Consider the following 19,761-nt stretch of genomic DNA (forward strand, 5'->3'; position numbering starts at 1 on the left):
AAACTTGGCGAATCTCTCGTCTTAGATCTGCCTCACAGAGTGAATGTAAATCATTTTTGTTTATACTACGCAGTGATTTTTGTTTTGCTGATTGCCTAGTCAAGCTGTAAAGCAGCGCTAAAAACTGCACGTTAGGCTTTCGGTTAGCTGTTTGAAAACAAAACTACTGAACCTTATTTTTGTAGCATTCGGGGTGTTCCTTGAAAATGTACTTTAAAAATGGTTATTTCTTCCAGGTAAACTTAAACTGTACTAAACTCTTCGCGAATGAAGCTTCATTTTTTGTTATCAAAATTATGTCGTAGCTGATTACATATAATGCCGTAGAGATAATTTCAATATATCACATCGCATGGAAGGTTGTTAAACAAAAAGACGACATACCGGGCACTCTGTGTGTCTCGTCTTTGTTCGTCCTCTTTTCATGTACTTTGAAACGTTGAAGTTACACTGCAACTACCTTAATTCTGAATCTTAGTTCAGTAGAGGTGCCACAGTAAAAAGCTAATTCAGATGTGCGTTATTCCCAGTGCCATCTATTGCAGTTGTCAGTTGAAACTCATTGACTGATTGACTCACTGACTGACTGACTTGTTGATTGATTGATTGATTGATTGATCGATTTGTCGGTTGAGAAAAAGCTACCAGGGCCGCCGTAGCTGAAGGTCAACAAGAGCTTTCTTCCATATGCACCTAACTATCAGCATGTCCATTCTTAATGAATTAACTCGACTGCTACAGCAGGTAGATTCATAGCAGTGACCTCCTATTAACTCGCTCGAGGCAGTGACTACTCAGCCGTAAAAAGTGTGTAGCACATTATGGAGTGTTTCATCGCGTGTGAGTTGTGTAAACAAAGCGAGGAATGAGTACGAACACTACTCACACTGGGGTCCCGTAATGGGCGAGGCTGTTTGATGCCTCCCCTTTTGATCGAGGCATGCGGCGTATGTGGGCTAGGTACACTGCGCTTCTTCCTCGGGAGGAGGAACTACGTCTCGGTCGTCTGGCCAAGGCCCCCTCTCCTCCACTCTCTTTCTCTCAGACTAGAGGTTTTAAAAGGCATGTTCGCCAAGTGTACCAAGTTTAGTTCCTATTTTCATATTTGGCTGGCGGTGCGCTTTTCAGCGAGCACTCAAGACTGGCGACGGTGTGCGCCTGTGCTGGAATCGTCCCGCTCCGGAGGATACCTTTCGAGGACGCCGCAGGTGGGTCGGTGCAATGCGACGCTGCTTCGACGTCGTTCTTGCGCATTCTGTCAGCGAGGGCAGCGATTCTCTGAAAAGGCGTCGGCTGCGATTGCGGTGGAAGTGATGACGACACGTTTCTAACGATGGAACTCAGTTTACACGTTCGACAGAACTCTGGTACTGCTTGCGTACATTCGTCCTAGAATATAGATGTGCTTTTCAATTAGGAGAAAGAAGGCTTGTTATGGAACAGTGTGGACAATAGGTGCATTACACGAGTTTAAATGAACGGGAAGAGGCCTATGTAGCTTTAAGTGTGTAATGAAAAAGAAACAACTTTACGCTGAACAGAGGGAATTAATTTTTAAAAAAGCGTCCACTCTGAGCATTTATTACTCTGAAAAGCTCATACCACACGTTTTGAACGTGCTGATCGAAGCTGCGAAACTTTATCATTGAGATTTGTTTCCTTCAGAAACATTTCCGACCATGTTCTTTTTCGTATTTGTAGATACGAAAGTCAGTTTATTTTAAATGTGGGTGGCCCGTAGCAGTAATTTGAGCTCCACTAAATGACTCCACGGTGTAAAAAACGTTCAATAACAGGAAAATAAGTTTCACGTAAAAAAAAATGTTTTTCAGACCTCACGAGCGAGAACAGATGCCTCCTCCAATTATTTTAAATCGATCTGATGGGTGTACATCAAAATATTTATGTGAGACAAGACCACCCAAACAACAGATTCGTTCAAAAGCGGCCGCGCGCGCTATTTTTTCGAAATCAAGAAACGTATATGCATTTAATAAGCGAGGCTATTGCACACGAGGTTCCCAGAGACATGTCACCATTGATTGATCTCCTCTGACTAGCGATCCCATCGGCCACCTTCAATATTAAGTTTCACAGTGACAACCTTGCAGTAAACTGCGACAAATCGAATAACTTTCACCAAGTAGGCGGGTCGTGCGAAGCAGCGATCCAAAATGGCCCTCCTTTTTGAAACGTCTGGGGGATAAACTTGCTCCATACCGCGGGCTGACAAGCGGCTACGCGCGATGTAATCTTGACAGGCATCGGCCGAGGCACTCCCACTCAATGGTTCAGTGATTCTTTTCACGCTCGGAAAGTCGCGACAGACCACTTTCTCGAAATGTAGGAACACGAGGGACTCTTCGGCGAGCGGCGCTTCCTCGTCTTTAAGAGCAGACATTCGATTGTATCTTGGTAAAAAAAAAGAACGTGAATTAATTAGAAGTGAAAGCTTCACAGAATGTCACCGTGTTTTCTGAGCAGAGAATGAAATCACGTTGTTTTCCTCGACGCTGGCTTTTTTTGTTGAGACAGCTTAGGAAAGTTGCAACATTGTCTTAAGTGATATTACCCATAATCTATTGGAATTTTGTTCTGACTCGGCTGACAGGTATCTACAACGAATAAACACAAGTTTGGTGCGATATATAGCCCACTTATTACGTGCACCTCATAGGAGACTCTGGAAAGCACGTATCTTGGTAAATCTGCGTTAAACTGTCCCAACTATATACGCCCTGCATAGTTCTATATAGTACAGTCTACGGTACAGCTTTATGCACATTCGTATTATTGTGTGATGTACTTTAAATCGTTAACGACTTTATGAACGCACAATCGCTAAACACTTTTTCTAAACACACTTTTCAATAATGTGGACTGTACAGTACAGTAATAATTTTTTTCTATTTTTTAAAGCTCACTATTCTATATTTCTATAGGTCATGCCATTACATCGTATAAAGTGCTCCTATTTGATAGAACACTACATGCCACACCCCAGGGCAGAGTACATATAGTAGTGTAAGTTCTATCGCTTCTTTTTAAACACATTGAGATAATTAGCACCGGAGAGCTATATTTCCAAATGTTAAAGATGAAAAATTATTATAGTTTTGCAGCCTTTTTAAATGCTACCAAATCCCATGGTATAGGGCGAAAGTTGTCAAACTGAGCAATTATGATTATTTGAAAAAACAATTGTCAGCATGTCTGTGCACACCATTTTATAGAACTAAGCCTACCATACTGCTTTCGAGCAATGATATTTTAACAGAGAAACATACCACGTTTGTAAAATAAAAACAAGGTTTCACAGGATAATCTGCATGATACTTTAACGTAAATGCCCGTTAAGCACATCACTCACTCAAATTTATTTGTTACCTCACTGCTTTGGTAGCAGGCCTCAATACAACGCTGACTTGCGCAACAACATTTTAGTCTGTTTAGGTGCACATAAAATATTCTAATGTTCCTGATAAAACTTTAGTTATAAGTAGGCAATAGGTATGACCTAATCAATCAACTAAATGCCGAGAAAAGTTAGAAAAAGTAAGTGCGTTTTGAGCCCAATCCTTTCTTTCCATAGCTGAAACCGACATCGCAAAGTTTTGTTCTAGGTAGACTTTCAGTAAATTAACATATATATTGTAGCCATAACTGCAAATCGTAGTGGTGCGCGCGGTTCTGAACTGCCGGCTTTTAGACATGCTGCGTCCGAAATACCAACAAGATGAGAACGTTGAAAACGCATAAACACGGAAAGTCTTGAGGTTCCCGTGTCCAGTATTGTATATATATATATATATATATATATATAAGATATAACAGACAGTAATAGTAATGCCAAGGAATGTACAGGGGAAGTTAATAAAAACAATGGAATGTAAATAAGAAGAAAGAAAAGTGGATGAAAAAATTACCAACTGTGAACTCACAGTTGGTAATTTTTTCATCCACTTTTCTTTCTTCTTATTTACATTCCATTGGTTTTAATAACTTCCCCTGTACATTCCTTGGCATTACTGTCTGTTATATCTCATTAATATTGTGTTAAAACACGAAAAAACGAGCCCTTAGGTATACACTTCTTTCCCTTATATATATATATATATATATATATATATATATATATATATATATATATATATATATATATATATATATATATATATACATACGTAACTCATCCCCTGATGAAGGGAGGACCCCTCCCGAAACTGTTGGGAAATAAATATATTTATCCTTGTTGACAACGCTCCCGTTGTGCCATATCCCATTCCTATATATATATATATATATATATATATATATATATATATATATATATGTGTGTGTGTGTGTGTGTGTGTGTGTGTGTGTGTGTGTGTGTGTGTGTGTGTGTTAGAAAAGAAAACATTCTGCATTTGAATACGATCCCTGAACAACGAACGACCATCTTCCTATAGAGAGTTCTTTTGAGAAGTATACGGGTTCTCATAACAAAGGCAAGGGCAACTTGCCCCGTGACGTTTATCAACGTTGACAGATGAAACGCGTTGGCTATGAATGCATATTTTCTTACAAACTGCGCGGTGAGACGAGACACAAGAGAAGGTGACATATATGGACGACCTTATCTCTTATGGTGGTAGCGGCCACGGCACAGTGAGCTAGAGTGACCACAGTGCCAGCCAAAAGTGAAATATTATGCATACTGAAAAGAGATAACTCGATCCAAGTGTGTCTCAACATGAAATAATAAGGCCATTGCACTATATGGTCCGGCCAGAGGAAGTTCATTGCTTCAGGACTGCATTAAACAGCGCCCTACAACGCCGAAGACCAGAACTCGCAAGAGAACTTCGCGCGGAGCCACCACAGCAAGCCATCCTTCGTTTCTCGACATAACCTCCCTTCCTCTAAGTAGGCATAGAACCATCATTTTAGAAGTAATTCTTTTGTTTCTTTCCGGAAGTACGTTTGATATTCCTTACACATAAAATGAGAACAGTATACTAATTTTTCGGCAATGTTTTACCCTATAAAGAAGTATTACATCAAGATGCACGGTATGCTAAGGCATGCTTTTCTGTAGGCGCAGCGAGTTAGTTTTGGTCACTTAAGGTTCTCTAACATGCTACCTAATCTAAGTGATGATTTAATGGTAGCGTACCTAGACACCGATGCCGAAAAATAAGGACTACAAGAACACAGCGTTGCTGCGCTTTCGCGAATTCCAAGATATTCCTTTTCATGGATTACAACCAATCAGCCTAAGTTTTAACCTTGTTACAAACCTTGCGCATTTGAGAGTCACCGTCTTTGAGAATACAACATTACAACTTGCGCCTTCAGTTTTATCATCTTGATTAACATTTTATACTTCAAGCTAGTCAGTAAGAGAGCAAGAGAGCAAAGTAAATAATTCACTGCATAATCATGCAAGCTGGTTACGTCATAGGGGTATTCATATGTGCTGGCAGTGAGGTGAGGCTACGTGGCATTGCTGAATACCAAAGCAATGCCAACTATATGAAGTATATTAGGCTGACAACTCTAAACAAGCCCTAATATAAATGTCCTTCGTTACAGAACGTGTCCGTGGTTACAAGTGCACGGCAGTTCAGCAAATCAGCTGGAATATTTGGTAGGCGATCTTCGCAGCAGCGTTATGTGCTTCCCATTACCAATTCAGTGCAAAATAGAGGCATACCCATCAGGAGACTGAAAGCAGAATCGGCCGATTCTGCGATATAGTCATTATCTTTCCTGACTTTCTCATCTTTCCTGACACAATAAACGAGAAAGAGACCTCATTTAGTTTAGAGAGATGAACAATGCGCCATTCTGAAATCCGCGTAGACGCGGTATCGATCGGAGCAAACGCACTTGATCTTCATCTTTTACTGAGTAGCGTTGCACGGAATATGAGCGGTGAAGTTCTCGCCTCTGTACGCTCCAATGCGTTCGCAGTAATCTAGAGGGAGGCTCCGAATCAAAGACAAACTTCGTAAGCGAAGTTTCTCTTCGCGAGCGTACATCTTCTAACTTGGGCCTCGGAGTCCCTTGTCTGTGTGAATAAGAGTAAGTATTCGTACTGGGATTGTATTGATCGCACTTCGTTCTGTTACCTTCGCAGTTACGGGATGCTACGAGCAAGCAGTTGTCGACAGCACGTGTTGCTGTCCTTGCTGATTATCGCCTTGATGATGGGAAACGTACACGGCTGGGCCACGCTGAAAAAGATTCTGATGGCGCGATTACTGAGCGGGCCTCGGCTGATCGCCGTACCGATCCCGGTGCCAACAGGTCACCACCCACCACCGAGACCACTGCCACACTATCACCACCACCATCACCCCTTGCCAGCGCCACCGCCGCCGCCACCTCCACCCCCACCTGTGCTCCCGGTTGCTGTGCCGTAAGTGCTGCTTAATGTTGTATACATGAAAATTCTTGTTGCTAAAATTTGACGTAACGCTCTTATCTTAAATGTGCTGAATTAGGCCGAGAGGACATGACATGGTTATCCAAGAATTTTTGGTTTCCCGCGCAAAATAGAAGTATAGAGTCTATCGAACCTGTACAAATATGAAAAATTAACTGTAAAAAATTATACCCTAGAAGTCACAAACTATAATCGCCGCCCACCGCCGGTGACCGCTATTGAGCTCTTGCGTGTGTGACATGTGCAGCCAATATCGTCTACCAAAGTTTCAACAACTTCCAATCGTTCGATTTCATTTCCAAGCCGATGAAAGTTATAATATCTCGATTGTACATGAAGCAGACAACTAAACAGAATTGTTCACTGGAATGCAGACTTTCGCCGAGCGAGCAGCTTGTCACGTAACGGCTCGCGAGTGCACCAGTGTTGCACGACTCTCAAGCCACTCACGTGTTTACAAAGATAATAAATTATGAATAAAGTGTTCTACCAAATGCGATACGATTTCCCCATTTCCCCAGCCGATTTATGACCGCACAAAGATTACCGAAAGTGTAAAAAAATGACTGTCGTGGACCCTTCACGTTACAAGGTCTGGCTTCTCCAAGCTTTCTAATCCTTCGTGTTGTTTGTTTTTAATAACACCGCCTACAGTGTCAATATTCTCTATACTGCTGTATACTGAGCAAGTCTAGCGTGCGATTTTTCAATGTATACGGTTTCAAATCGAGAAATCCAGGTCAGTGTGACCGATAATGTTGAAAAAAGGCTTAATCCAGTAACACTACAAGTAAGCGCGGCACTTCAGCGGGGAAAATAGTGAGCACACAGTAACGTGAGACATTGCACACTAATCGAGTGCTTTTTTGTTATCTGACAATCTATACCGAGTCTGTGCAAGGTTTGAATTACAAAATGGGCGCCATACTGGGCACTTGGCCACACGCTAATGTGGTACCATCAAAAGGTACTGGCATATCAGAACTTCATATTGAGTGATAGTTTCAAGGTGATCATTACGTCTCTAGGTGAACTAAGAAAACCCGTAAGAGAAAACAAGTTTTCAAAAGAGGTCTTCGTTTTTTTTAAATAAATAAAATCGTTGTTCCTTCTTTTTCTCTTTTTCACATTACAGCATTCATCATTACCACTACCCACCAACGAACGTGTGGGACACACCACCAATTCCCAAGTCTCCAGGCGTCACTGAAGTCACTGACCTTTCTCACTTGCACGCCTTGTTCGACGCACCCGCAGACCCTCCCGCTAAGGTGACCCAAGAGCACGCGGGTGGAGTTGACGTCGTAGACTACAGCGCCGCCGCCGAAGCTCTGTCATCGGCGAGCACGGACAAATCTTCCAAGGCATCGTCGACGCATAGCTTGCCGACGTATTCGGAACGCATGTCGACCAAGCGTCCGAGCTATAACCCTTACAGAAGCTCAACGTATTATGGGGCCGAGACACCCAATAGGTACTACGCTTCCTCTGCTTCCTCTCCTTACGCAAGCAAGTCCTACGCGGCCATCGACTATGACAGTTACGCGAGCAAATTACTGTCCAAGGCCACTCGTCAACCGTACGGACCGAGATACTTGGATGAGGCCGACTTCCCAGCTAACATGGCTGCTCTGAGACAATTTATGAAAGACCACCACATAAAGTCCTTAGAGCCCACATGGAATCGCCAACAAACGTCCTACTCCCAGACGGAGTCCTCCTCGAAATGGCCCGAAGTGGTCGCGGCGGCCACCAAAGCGGCAGCCGAATACCCCGCGTCGTCGCTATACAAGGGATACGGCTGGACGGCGTACCCAACACATTCCTACAACAAAGCACCGTATCCAACGCACTCCTACGACACATCATATCCAACGCATTCCTACGAAAAATCGTACCCTATGTCCTCTTACGACAAGTCATACTCCATGCCGTCATACGATAAATCGTATCCCACACAGTTCTACAACAAGACATATCACACGCATGCCTACGACAAAGCCTATCCTACGCATTCTTACGGCAAGAAAGACGAAGACAAAAGCGGCTCGACTAAGCAGCCCGAGTCGACTGACCCTTTCGACTGGGCCCAGTACGTAGCTTCGGCGTACAAAGCTGCGGCCGAAAAGCCTTCGAGCCAGTCTTCGGCGGCCGATAGGTACGACACGGTTTCTCAGATTGCTGACAGTGACGCGGAAACGACCACAACAGAGTCGTCGACAGTGTCTCCGAAATACCAAGGCAATACGAAGCAAGGAAGTCCGTCCTCGCTGGCATCGGGGACTTCAACGACTTTTAAGACGCCAACGAAGCTGCAGGTGCCAGACCCTCCCTCGGTTACCACTTTGTCATCAGGAAGCCCGAGATCGAGTGTGAAAGTGTAACGCCTACCAAAAGACTACGCAAGGAGTGAAAATAGGAAATATAAATGCCACCGTGAGAAATACATGACTTGTGTAGGTGCAGTCTTTGATAGTTTTGATCGAAAAGTACTGTTTCATTGAAAGCTGAAACTGTGTCGATGATTGTGCGAGGTTCGTTTGTGACCGACAAGGACCGTACGCAAAGGCTGACATATGAGATACACACTGAAGAGCGTGGTGATTTAAGACGCATGCTCCGAATGCCCGAACTTCAAAGTCTCACTTCAGGTGTGACTAAACCAAAGTGGCAACTTGCTCAGTGCTCACTTATAGAACCTCATATCACGAATAAGTTATGCGCCCCTATTTTATATGAGTTTGAAGACTACACGCTACTATACTCTGTTTTGTGATGTAATTTGCTCGAGATAAATTTTTTATTGAAGTTGTATTTGTTCACTTGAGATTCTTGTGTTCTACCTTTTGACACTTGAATACTTACACACAAGAGAGGGAGCCTCTGCAAGCATTTTTTAAAAGTAGCGACGAAATTCTTCAAAATCATTCAACATTTTGCGTTAGTTATAATATTAGGAATATGACGCATGTAAGTAAAAATATTTCGCTTCGAGAAACACTTATGCCACATCGACACCAATTGTTGAAAACAACATTGCTAAAATGCTGCTTTGGTCGTTTCAATTCCATAGACATGAGGAATGTTAGCTGATATAGAAACAAGCAACATATGTTGACCTATCACAGCCGTCCAACCATAAGTGAGATAAGGAACTGCAGAAGGGTTGACAGTGATTGAATGATATGTGAGGTTTAACGTCCCAAAACCACTATATGATTATGAGAGACGCTGTAGTGGAAAGCTCCGGAAATTTAGACCACCTGGGGTTCTTTAACGTGCACCCAAATCTGAGCACACGGGCCTACAACATTTCCGTCTCCATCGGAAATGCAGCCGCCGCAGCCGGGATTCGAAACCGCGACCTGCAGGTCAGCAGCCGAGTACCTTAGCCAATAGACCACCGCGGCGGGGCGCAGAAGGGTTGACAGGCGGGCTAGTTGGTACAAATTCGTTGGTTTGCGCTTCCAATTATTTCACTATGAAGATAAGGAACTAGTGCGCATTTCTTTTTTTTTCTAAAGAAAAAGAAAAGAACTTTCCCAGGGTCAAGTGTTTACCCTACCTTTGTGTTATTCTTTTGCCATGTTCGTGTTCTTTCTTCTTTATTTGTTTAGTTTAGTCTTTCATTCGGCCTTTTTTTTTATTTGTAGGGTATAAGAAGCTACACGTTTGGCAAACCTTTACCTTGTCTCCAGTCTAGGCAGTGCCTCGATGGATATATTCAGAATACATTCACTATCACTCTTGGATATATTATGAACACTTACCAGGGCGATGCCGTATACTTAGCCCAGTCGAAGCAATCTAGCAGAGTCGGATGTAATAAATAATTAAAAAGATATCTACTCGCTTCAAGTCACTTCACTCGGCGCAGCGTTTCCCCGCTCTTAGCAGCAAGGTCGAAATCAATTAGGCAGTTACACATGCAGAACTTTGGTATGTAGCTCAGCAACGTAAGCGCGATACCAGGAGCGCTTGACTACCGGCTTTTCTCGCACCACCTATGGGCTAAGGTATGCGATGCTGTTACATTGTGGTATATGAGGTGATTGGAAGCGCTTGTAAGACAATTGTGACGGCAATGAAAACACCAGTGCTCACGCAGTGCTCATAAGTACGCGAAAAGCATCGGTGGCCACTTCGTTGAGTTGTGTCGTATGACTGGATGTGGACCGCCCCCTCTCCCACTTGTTCTTCCATAACGTATGCCTATAACCGACGCAGATATTACTTCATTATTTCATAATTGCCCTCCCCTTTCCCCTTTTGTGTGAGCATTTATGTCATGACGTGGTGTGAATTGACGACCCGATTCCCTTCCCAATGTAACATTTTTTTAAAGACTTGCAATTGCCACCGAGATGGTCTAAATAAAAACTTGTGTGTGATGCTGACTCTGCTGCACCATCTTTATTTCGAATTAAATATACTGGAAAATTCGCTCTATTAAACAGCTAAAGTGAAGTACAAGCGTAAAAGCAAAAGTTTGTACTGGTTGGCAATAGTCTCAACAGTCAAAACACGTTGAACATTAGGAACACAACGACCAAGTGAGATTCACAAGCAATTACAAAAAAAAAGATGAACTGTGAACTTGTGAAGCCTATAAAATGCGAATAACTTGAGAATAACTGAAAAGCACGGATTGAAATCTTTGGACTTTTTTTGTCACAAGTACGTAACATTTTGTCCTAGTATGTCATCACAATTTCTTGATGAGCTTACGTACAAAACACAAAAAAATACTAATTTTTTCTTTACTGACAGCACTGTTACCTCAATACACTTTATATTTTAATGTAGGCATTACACTATCTCTCAAAGAACTGCGAGGTTGAGCAATTGCTATTGCATAGTGTTTGCCATTCAAGACCTAAAAAACAAGATACCTACGAGATCTTTGTTGTTACGAAACCTATTTTCACCCTGACACTATGTATTATTCATCGGTTCCGAGTGAGTTCAAAGCGATGGCTCAAAGTGGCTAGAAATAGTTCTAAAGTGCCGTTCCGAGTCATTGGGCTCAACAATAATCATGCGATTGTAGCTACAATTTCAATAGTAATTAACAACAAGAACTTGGCACTACATCTATTATTACTGTAGTATTTCTGTTCAAACACATTTTCAAATATTGTAATATATATCTAGCTTGGATGTATCAGGCACAGAAGTTGTATATCAAGAGACGTCCAAATATAAATGAAACTTTAATTGATGATCTATTGCAACCCTCCCCCTCCCCGATTTGTTTGAGTGAGATGTCAGATAGAAAAAAATTGCAAAAGGCTTGCATACGAATCACCTTCTATAAAAAGTCTATAGTTAGTAAGAGTTTAGCAACTTTCGCATGCCGTATTGATGCTGCTTGCCGATCTCGCGACGCACAGCTTTAGTCCTCGCGAAGGCATTCGTTGAGTCGGCGTACATCGAACAATTCGCGCCGACACTGTCTTCATAATTAATATCAATCAAAGTCCATCCAAATATGATTTTGCTGTTCACCGGCATATCCTTTAGGACACTCTTGATCTGTGAATGAAAGCGTGATAGCACTTATAAAAACAATTTCGGCGTTGATCCCACGTACCGTTGGTATCAGTTATATGCAGAAGCATGCGTCAAGAAGCTTGCAATACTGCACATTTAAAAATAGGCATAACGTTGAGGAGTGGGTAGATTTAGCAGTCAGTAAACATATGTAGAAATTTCATACGCATTCACGTACATAGAAAACATGCATACGTGACAACTAGATGTTCATAGTTGAGCAGCAACGTCCCCACCGACATGCGCACTACCAGCCCCATCAGTGGTAGGCTGAAGTTCTGTTTTCGTATATAGTCCAATTATTCGTTACGCATAATGGTCAAGAGTATGCAGAATTTTTCGGGCTTTGAAGCAAATGTTACAAAATGAATCGACGTTAAGTGCATCGGTTGTGGGCCTACCGGGAACGTCCCCTACATTGGCGTCTACCGCTTGGTACTTATGCATACAACATTTGCACCTGCAAGAAGACACTGGAACATTCTATGACACTGCCCATCATACCAGACTCAACGACGTGGTATGGAAGCGGACCTTTGTCACCCTAGATTCAAGACCACTGACTGAAAAGATGATCCTGGGATATTGGCCTATCTTCTCGCATAATCTCAAGTCCCCAATCACTCTGTTATGCTTCTTGGGGACCACTGGGCTTCATGAGTACGGCTGAATGAATAGCGCGAGACCGTGTTGTGTAGTTTCAAGCTTACTGTTCATTCATATGCTTCTTCCTCTTCTTCTTCTCTCTTCTCTCTTCTTTGCTTTCTACTGTTCCCCTTTCCCCGCCCCAAGTGTAAAATAGCCAACGGAGCCAAAGCTTGGTTAAGCTACCTGCCTTTGCTCACCATTCCTTTGTTTATCTTTCTATAGTATCACTATATCTATACTCACGTTAGACCACAAACACCAGTATTACCGAAACAAAGGGCACCTTACGGAATACGGTTGTGGATATCATGCCTAACGTTCTTTAGCGTATTTCGCAGAGGACGGAGAAACGCTTGAATAGAGCTTGCTGAATCATCGGAATGCAAATGTAATAATTATTAGCCAGCTATGGCTAATATTAGGTGGAGTCAACACTAAGACCACAACACACATCAACTTAGCATGACGTTTATATAATATGTTTACACATATAATGTTTATTGCTTTGTTGTAAAATGAGATAGCCAGCACTGCAACTGAAGTGGTCCCATTATAGGCTTCTTGATCACAACCCTCGGCATCCCGAATGATGAAATAAATGAAGTTTCAAAGTTTAAATGTTACACCGACCTTACGTCTGTATAGTGCCTTTTTACAAAACAGTTTCAGGACCTCATATGATTTTGTGGTAGAATACCCGTTTGCCCCCTAGAACGCTTGGCCTTGACTCTTGCTGAGATTCTGATTTTCTTTCAGCTTTGCATTTCTCGGGTCTACGCTGCCCATTGCAGCTTCTCTTAACGCTCTCACTTTTAAGTTACTGTAATCATTGCTCCGAAGTAGTTATAAACTGTCAATAATCTGGGACGCATACCCGCCAGCCCGAGATACGCGGGCAAGTGTCACATGTGTCTGGAGGTAAGGGCTTGATGACGTACGGGACAATATTTTTCCATTATTCATGTCGTGACCACAGAGCCACATTCCTCAAACTCTCATACCTTCCTGTGCTAATTTATGTCAACACCAAGTGAAGGAGGCAATCACGGGTACACCCAGACTTGAGCGACTAGATTGATAGATACGATTGAGACGCTCAAGTTACCTGCAGTTCGCTAAAAAAGCCACTGAATTAAAGCCACTGAATCATATCGCACTACATTTTGCGTTCAGCCTACATACACGTCTGGGCTCATATCATCAATGGTAGAAATCGATTGTTATCCGAATGCTAAAGTCAGAGCAAGATGAATGTTTATTTTAAATTGATTGATATGTGGGGTTTAACGTCTCAAAACCACCATATGATTATGAGAGACGCCGTAGTGGAGGGCTCCGGAAATTTTGACCACCTGGGCTTCTTTAACGTGCACCCAAATCTGAGCACACGGGCCTACAACATTTCCGCCTCCATCGGAAATACAGTCGCCGCAGACGGGAAAATTTTTATTTTAATGGAACGCTTGTGGACAGTGTAAGCTTTACGAGTGGGATATCTAACGATTCAGCCCTACAAGAGTTACGGCTCCGGCGGGAGAAAATTATAAGACTTATATGGCGATAAGGCATCGCTTTTGTGGGGAAGTCTAACCAGTGCTAGAGGGGAGTCTTCCAGTGTTGGATATACGTGGACTGATGGTGCTAAAAGGAAAGCGGGGCGATGAAGCGCGATGGCCCACACTACTGCAATTTATTAGAGGAGACTAATACGCTTGAAGCAAGGTTTTTCTCGCAGCCTTTATGCATAAGTACACTAGCGCTGACCTAAGGCTTACGTTTGGCATGAGTTACAAAACATGCCGCGGTAACCAAGTGCGATTCGGCCAACTATATACGAGGAGTAACAAGTTTTATTTCTATACAGTTTTCTTGCTGCTAATACATTTTTGTTCCTCATATTTCGTGAAACCTCTGAAGCCAACTGCGACGCCGCGTGGAAATGCAGGCATACGAAGAAAAAAAAAAACAAAACATTGCCGTTGTATGGAACAAGGAATGATGCGTGCCACATATTGTCCTATAATATAGTGAATGGTTCTACCTACGTTTTGTCCTCTATGACTTTTTAATGCGTTGCCCACAGTATACATACCTTCATAGTCTAAACTAAGGAATTCCATTGCACGTGAAGACGCCTCCCGCCTAACACATATGCAATCGTATGGCTTACTCTCACGTCACCCTGACGTCATCAACAGCCACGTTTATGCACCAACACGGCGGGACGCAAACTTCGTTATGCAACGTAAGCTTTAAAAGCACATCACATGCCCTTCCCTTCGTTGTTCATGACAAGAGGCCTAAAAACGGTCCAGCAACTGAAGAAGGTTAAATGCCGATTCGCTCTTCTACTCTGACGTCATACAAGCCGTCATGATGGAGCCATATTGTGCGGCAACGACGTCAAGCGCCAGCTATCAATGTCCAAGGTAATACGCCACCGATATAGTGAATCTTCGCTCAACAAGTCCTTTCTACATTTCTCGACGCAGATTTGTCGCAACACAGACACGCCGAAGGAAGCCGGCGCATCGCGAACGGCGGCAACCGGCTTTTGTTGCGCAAGCTCGGCGCTTGTACTCAATAGCTTTGAGATACGAACACCTGCGCTCGCTTGAAAGCGTGAGCGTGTGCAGGCCCGTTGGTCTAGGGGTATGATTCTCGCTTTGGGTGCGAGAGGTCCCGGGTTCAAATCCCGGACGGGCCCAAACGTTTTTTTTTATTTTACTTTTTAATGTACAAAGAACTGTTACCGTCAGGTAATTAAAAAGTAACACTTCTACATGACAGAGGGCGAAAGGCAGGCACGTCGGTGTAATTTAAAGAAATGAAATATTTTGTTTGGAGGAATAATGCTTCAGAAGTTTTAAAATCTGTGTAAACGTGGCGCAGGGAAAGACGTTCACGAACGACGGAATGCTTACGTCACTGTAAATGTAATGGAAGAAAAATACGATGCACAGCGTGAAAGTGTACTGCACAGATTTCAATACCTAACATCAACGACCAGCCGCCCACGAGTGATCTATGTCGACTGTATTACCGTGCTTGAAAGGCACTACGCTTTAAGTACAAGGCTTATTTTTGTAACATCAGACACCTATAGGGGACAAATAATGAGACCCCTATAGGTGGCGTGGGAATGAAACATGAATTTTATACGAATTTCCTGCATCAACTTTTACGATTTCAACACACTCTTTGTGCTGAGCATAAAAGAATGTTTTTTTTTACTATACTTTTCTTCTTTTGCAGTGTCCTTCCTGATTCTATCATTTATGATTGAGTCAGTTGTTTAGTGCAACTAGGATCTCAAAATACACTTATATATGTGCTTCCTTTTAGCGAGCTGCATTTAATGTCTTTCTTGTTACAACACATATCTGTGTGATTTTCTTTTCCACCTCAATGTATTTTTTTTCTCGCTCACAGCAGGCGCTGAGCGGTAGCTCGGACAGCTGCAAGTACTTAAAACCTCTACAGCTATAGGCTTCAAGAATGCTAATGATGTTTCTCTTCTTCCATGCATCCCGTGCGAAGGCCAAGGCATTCACTGGCAAAACGAGTTAATGCGCCAGAGAATCGCCTGGAATATAAAAAGATCTTACACGTAGCAAGGAGTTACAATACCCACTGCATGTTAAGAGGAAAGAAAAGAGAATAGAAGACCTGTTCTTATTTAATACTGCTTCTACCGGAGGAAGGCAAACTTGAAACAGAAGGCCCATTGGTCTAGGGATACGATTCTCGCTTTGGGTGCGAGAGGTCCACAGTTAGAATCCTGGTCGGGCTCGACAATGCTTTCAAATAAATCGGCTAAACAAATATATTTTTATGCTTGCTTGTAACGGCGTTGAAAGAGCACTGTAAGTAAATTTGTACATATCTATTTATTGCAAAAGAAAAAAAAATTGCCCGCAGCTTCCCTCGGGGGAACACTGAGGAGGATGCGGAGCATATAATTGGTTAACGGGGTGTTAAAGTGCGACTTACTTGGGTCGATGGCTAAATTGGTTAACGTGGTTGTGAAATGGGGTGTTAAATTGCGACTTACTTGGGTCGATGGCTAAATTGGTTAACGTGGTTGTAGGAGGGGGTGTTAAATGAGTGAACACGTACACACGTATGCGAAAGGGCGGCGCTGGTCGAAGGGACGTCGATCATTGTGTTTGTGGATTCGTTGGAATTCATTTCACCGCGACCTTGGACGTCGACGCGCCGTACAAACCAACCGACGAGCGGCAACTGAGCGAGCGAGCGCCGACCTTGAGTATATATACAGCACGACGGCGCATGCACTGTCAGCTGTTGAATGTTCTCGAAGCGCGACGCCACATGCGCGTCCACTGGAGAATCAGGAGAATTGTAGATGTCGAACGCGGTGTGTAAAGGAGGAAGGGTGCACAGATGGTGGAGGAGTGAAGCGCGCGCGGTGTGTAGAGGAGGAAGGGATGCACAGATGGTGGAAGAGTGGGCGACGGCGCGACGGCGCATGCGCGCGCGTCAGCTGTCGAATGTTCGAGAAGCGGTGTGGACGGCGCGGACGGCGCGGACGGCGCACTACAAGGCGCGAGTATAAGATGCTCCGCATCTAAAACGTGATAACGACACACGTATTACTGCTAAAATCGCATTGGCTCGATAGCACGAAGACTAGTATATATAGGCTGTTTTGTAGCACACAGTCAAAATTTCAGCTTCCGGCAGCACTGAGTGAGGTCTCGCAATGGTTCTCATTTAAGCCTAGTTCGCGACGTAAACGCACGAAACCGCGTCCAGAGACCACCGCGTAGACAACACTTTGAACAAAGGCTCACTAGGTGTGGCTATTATCTTCTCTTGGAGGTTGCACATATGCGTGACCTCCAGCCCCCTCCAAACAAAAAAAAAGTATAGAAGTGTACTGCTCAGGCCAGGACATCGGTCTTTGCACGTGTGAGTCAATCAAGCACGTCTCCTTCTCTCCGTTGAAGAGGTCCTCTCAGAAAGTGCGCGCGCAAGGATAATAGCTGCCAACACAAACTCGTCATGACAGTGGCTGGCTGTTGGTTGTTTACAAAGTTTGTGTCAATGTTGTGAAGTGCGGCGCATAGCGCGCAGTTGTGGGCGATGCGCCTAATGTCACACCTTCGAAACGTGCTTTGAAATTTATTTTAAACGCCCTAAGCTATATCAGTCACTGTATACTTTGTAGACGTGTGGGCGTCCGCACAAGTTTATCCCACAAGTCATTTTTGTTTATGTCCGCAGAAGTTTATCGTATACATTGCAGGTCAGTTTACCCCACAAGTCAAATTTCGCGTCAGTTCTCCATCAAACGTTCGTCTCACCACACACTGGCGTCGACCTTGTGACGTGATTGACTCGCTATTTCCACAAAGAGGTGTTTTAGTATGACACCCTGCTAGGGTTTTCAGTATGACGAAACAAATTAAGTTGGAAGGTTTGTGTCCATGCCACGCATAGGAAAGCCCACTGTGATGATCGATGGTCTAAGAGACTCAATATCTCACAATGCATGCAGGAAAAACGACAACTGGTCTGATATAAAACGTCAGCCTACAAGTGTTCAGAAAAAAGTTAATAGGTTAATACTTTTTTAGCAGTGCGAATTTAAGTTTGCTTACCCACTTTGTTTTAAAGTCATTCGCTACTCGCCAGCAATTGCTTTCCCGACTATCCTAATAGTTTACAAATTTCTTCAAATATGAGCTGCTGCATAGGGTGTGAGCAATCATGAGTGCATTACGGTGCTGGGGCCATAGGTGCGCCCAGGGTTCTCCTTCAGGGGTGGTGAGGAGGTTCGTCGTAGCGCCCCCCTCTCTCTTAGGTCATTGTATTGGGCTTACTTAGCGCTCCCCCCCCCCCTCCCTTCGAGGGGACTAGGCAGGGCGGCTGCCCATTTGCCCTCCTGTGCGCACGCCTGTGACTGGGGCATCAAGTAGTAATTAATAAACGCCTTAGGCATAGAATGCGGTGGCAAGATAAAAGCCAATATATCACTGCATTTTCACTAAGCCAGCTGGTACAGCGCATAACCCATGTTAGTCTCAAGTTGAAATATGCTTCGAGTGCTTCAAATTATTCTACAGCAACACCTACATTCATAATAAATATAAAGATAGTTTATTATAATAGTGCCGCCGATTTGTATGCTATTTTACTAAGCGTTAACTCAAGAAGACACGGCGTAAAATTCGTTCTTGATATCGTTTCTCGTTGTGTTTCTAAAGCAGCGATGAGATGAAAAAAAAAAGTGTCCGACGCTGCATGCTATGAATACAAAGAAGCTGTCGCTCGCCGCTACCAGAACGACCCAGATTAACAATGACGGTCAAAGAATAAAAAAGAACACACTAATGCCTCTCAAACAGGTGTTGCTTATGACTCGTAGGCCGGCGTCTAGCTTTCCACGTCGGCCCGTTGGTCTAGGGGTATGATTCTCGCTTTGGGTGCGAGAGGTCCCGGGTTCAAATCCCGGACGGGCCCGAAACTTTTTTCTACATACGCTAAAATAATTAGTTATTTTTTGTATTTATGTGTTTACTTCAAGAGGTTTATTTATGTGTCACTACTCTAGCAAATGATCCACTTGCCAGAAAAGGGAGTCATGTTTGGGTCACGCACAGTGTTGTATACTAACCAAATATATATTCTACATAGAGTTAAAAAAAAAGCCATGTCTAACGCTGTTCCTTTCGATTTTTCGTTTCTTTAGTAAAGTTTGTGCGAAAACAAGCATGTAACATGAGTAGTAGCGTTCAGCGGCAGTAACCATGCAGCCAAAAATATTTTAGGGTGATTGGGGAAGGAGTGTGGGGAGTTTACAACAAACCTTTATACATGTACAGGCGTGTGTTTGTATGTGTGTGTACATACATATGCAAAATGGAAAGTTTCGACGGGAGGAGTGTTTTGAATCTCCCGGGTCACCACCCTGGTTATGCCGATGGCAGTGACATCTTTTTGTCTCGACCCTGCTCCAATCTATTTGCTGTCACCACCTTTGACGTCCATAGTGCCTATCTGGGGACATTGTCGTGTACGCGGTCTCCTCTCAGTCCCTTTTATTCATCAGCTGGACAATGGAGAGTCTGCGACCACTTTCATGTTCCTTAACGATCTCA

The 19,761-nt window shown here is 43.4% G+C and overlaps 2 non-coding genes across 2 annotated transcripts; both read left to right on the plus strand.

The window, feature by feature from the left end:
- The first annotated feature begins 15,269 nt into the window (after positions 1–15,269).
- Positions 15,270–15,341, plus strand: TRNAP-UGG (transfer RNA proline (anticodon UGG)). The gene has a single exon. It is a non-coding gene; the product is annotated as a tRNA-Pro (tRNA).
- Positions 15,342–19,051: 3,710 nt separating this feature from the next.
- Positions 19,052–19,123, plus strand: TRNAP-UGG (transfer RNA proline (anticodon UGG)). The gene has a single exon. It is a non-coding gene; the product is annotated as a tRNA-Pro (tRNA).
- The last annotated feature ends 638 nt before the right edge of the window (positions 19,124–19,761 follow it).

The sequence above is a fragment of the Rhipicephalus microplus genome, chromosome 1 (assembly GCF_043290135.1).
Source record: "Rhipicephalus microplus isolate Deutch F79 chromosome 1, USDA_Rmic, whole genome shotgun sequence".
Taxonomy (NCBI): Eukaryota; Metazoa; Arthropoda; class Arachnida; order Ixodida; family Ixodidae; genus Rhipicephalus; species Rhipicephalus microplus.